Genomic DNA, 3550 nt, shown 5'->3' on the forward strand with positions numbered 1-3550 from the left:
TTAATAAATATCATTATAAATATCATTTTGCTGAGTTAATACTTCTGGAAATGTCAGAAGGGAGTTTTAAAATCTTTAATATTGGTCAAAGTATTAACTTTACAATGAAATATTAAGTAAATTTTCTATAATTTGTTTATCATTGGTCAGAATGCTATTTTGTTTAATTGTATTATGCAATATAAACCATAGGTGTTATAAAGTGGAGAATTGCTTTTCTCATATAGAGCTTTTAAGCACTTGATGTAAATGATTATTTTAAATATCTTTTAAATCTTAATGATTTTTCTATTTCTTATAAATTCAGCTACAGTTAATGCCAGAATAAATATTTGTGTGTGTTTTTAACATTTTGGTGTATTTCGATTTTGTTCTTTTTTTATTTTCAAGTTTTGTGGGTACTTACTAGGTATACATATTTATGGGGAATAAGAGACATTTTGATACAGGCATACAATACATTATAATCGCATCTGAGTAGATGGGGTATCTATCACTTCAGGTGTTTATCCTTCCTTTGTGTTGCAAACAACCTAATTGTACTTTTAGCTACTTTAAAATGTATAATTAAATTATTGTTAACTATAGACACCCTGTTGTGCTATCAAATACTAGATCTTATTCATTACAGTTCAATACACTAACTATACTTTTGTAAACATGAATCATCCCCACTCCCCCCACCTCACATTGCCCTTCTTGTTATCTTCTGATAGCCATCATTCTGTTCTCTATCTCCATTAGTTTGTTTTAATTTTTAGCTCCCAGAAAATAAGTGAAAACATGCAGTTTATCTTTCTGTGCCTGGCTCATTTTACTTAATATGAATTCAATTGCCACACATGCTGTTGCAAATGACAGAATCTTATTTTTTATGGCTGGAAAATACTCCATTGTGTGTGTGTGTGTGTGTGTGTGTGTGTGTATGTATATGTATATACATACACACACACACAAACATATATATATACACACATATATATACTGCATTTTCCAGTCTTGAAAACAATTGTATAGATTTTAGAACACAGAGAGGACATTTGTGGATGTTACTGCACATTTTTATTCTTAACACTAGTTTATCTGCTTTTATTTTAAGTTCAGTGTTACAAGAGTAGATTTGTTACATAGGTAAATTTGTGTCATGGGGATTCATTGTACAGATTATTTTATCAGCCAGGCATTAAGCCTAGTACCTACTGGTTAGTTTTCCTGATTCTCTCCCTCTTCTTAGCCTCCACTCTCTGAAGGGTCCCAGTGTGGGTTGTTTCCTTCTATGTGTCCATGTGTTCTTATCATTTAGCTCCCACTTATAAGTAAAAACATGTGGTACTTGGTTCTCTGTTCCTGTATCAGTTTGCTAAGCCACCAGCTCCATCCAGTTCTCTGCACAAGACATGATTTCATTAATTTTTATGGCTGCATTGTATTCCATGATGTATATATACCACATTTTCTTTATCCAGTCTATCATTTACAGAAATTTAGGCTGATTCCGTGTCTTTGCTATTGTGAATAGTGCTGCAATGGACATACACGTGCATTTGTCTTTATAGCAGAATAATTTATGTTTCTTTGGTTATATGCCTAATAATGTTATTTCTGAGTCAAATGGTATATCTGTCTTTAGGTCTTTGAAGAATCACCACACTGTTTTTCACAATGGCTGAACTAATTTACACTCCTGAAAGTGTATAACCAAACATTTTCTCTACAACCTAGCCAGCATCTGTTATTTTTTGACTTTTTAATAATAGTCATTCTAATTGCTGTGAGACAGTATCTCATTGTAGTTCTGATTTGCACTTCTCTAATGATCAGTGAAGTTGAACTTTGTTTTCATATGATTGTTGGCAGCATGTATGTCTTTTGAAACGTGTCTGTTCATGTTTTGTCCACTTTTAATGGGATAATTTGTTTAAGTTTCTTATAGAGCTTCATATTATATTTTTACCAGAAGCATAATTTCCTAAAATTTTCTAACATTGTGTAGGTTGTCTGCATACTCTGCTGATAGTTTCTTTTGCTGTGCAGAAGCTCTTTTGTTTAACTAGATCCCATTTGTCAATTTTTGATTTTGTTGCAATTGCTTTTGGCATCTTCAACATGAAATCTTTGCCCTTGCCTATGTCCTAAATGGTATTGCCTAAGTTGTCTTCCAGGGTTTTTATACTTTGGGATTTGATATTTTTTAATCCATCTTGAGTTGATTTTTGTATATGGTGTAAGGAAAGGGTCTAGTTCAAATCTTCTGATATCCCAGCACCATTTATTGAATAGGGAATACATTTGCCATTGCTTGCTTTTTTCAGGTTTGTCAAAGATCAGATAGTTGCAGGTGGATGGTTTTATTTCTGGGTTCTTTATTCTGTTCCATTGGTCTATGTGTCTGTTTTTGTACCAGTACAAATACCATGCTGTTTTTGTTACTGTTACCCTGCAGTATACTTTGAAGTTGAGTAGTCTGATGCCTCCAGCTTTGTTGTTTTTTCTTAGGATTATCTTGTCTATTTGGGCTCATTTGATTACATACGAATTTTGAAATAGTTTTTTCTAGTTCTGTGAATAATGTCAGTGGTAGTTTAATGGGGATACCATTGAATCAATAAATTGCTTTGGGCAATATGGCCATTTTGATGATATTAATTATTCCCATCCATGAGTATGGATTGTTTTTGCATTTGTTTGTGTCATCTTTGATTTCTTTGAGCAGTGGTTTGTAATTCTTGTTGTAGGGATTTTTCATCTCCCTACTTTGTTGTACTTCTAGGAATGTTATTCTTTTTGTGGCAATTGTGAATGGGAATTCATTCCTGATTTGCTCTCAGATTGCCTGTTGTTTGTGTATAGGAATGCTAGTGTTTTTACACATTGACTCTGCATCCTGAGACATTGCTGAAGTTGCTTATAATCTTAAGAAATTTTTTGGTTGAGATGATGGAATTTTCCAGATATAGGATCATGCTATGTGCAAACAGGGATATTTTGACTTCCTCTCTTCCTATTTGGATGCCCTTTGTTTCTTTCTCTTGCCTGATTGCCCTGGCCAGAACTTCCAATAGTATGTTGAATAGGAGTGGTGAGAGAGGGCATCCTTGTATTTTGCTCGTATTCGAAGGGAATGTGTCCAACTTTTGCCCATTCAGTATGATATTGGTTGTGGGGTTTTTATAGATGACTCATCATTTTGAAATGTATTCCTTCAATGCCTAGCTTATTGAGAGTTTTTAACATGAAGCAATGTTAAATTTTATCAAAGGTCTTTGCTTCATCTATTGAGATAATCACGTGATTCTTGTCTTTAGTTCTGCTTGTGTGATGAATCACATATATTGATTTGTGTATGTTGAAACAACCTTGCATCCCAGGGATGAAGCCAACTTTATCATTGTGGATAGCTTTTTGATGTGCTCCTGGATTCAGTTTGCCAGTATTTTCCTGAGGATTTTTATATAGATGTTCATCGGCCGGGCGCGGTGGCTCAAGCCTGTAATCCCAGCACTTTGGGAGGCCGAGACGGGCAGATCACGAGGTCAGGAGATCGAGACCA

The sequence above is a fragment of the Rhinopithecus bieti genome, unplaced genomic scaffold (assembly GCF_001698545.2).
Source record: "Rhinopithecus bieti isolate Rb0 unplaced genomic scaffold, ASM169854v2 scaffold_68813, whole genome shotgun sequence".
Taxonomy (NCBI): Eukaryota; Metazoa; Chordata; class Mammalia; order Primates; family Cercopithecidae; genus Rhinopithecus; species Rhinopithecus bieti.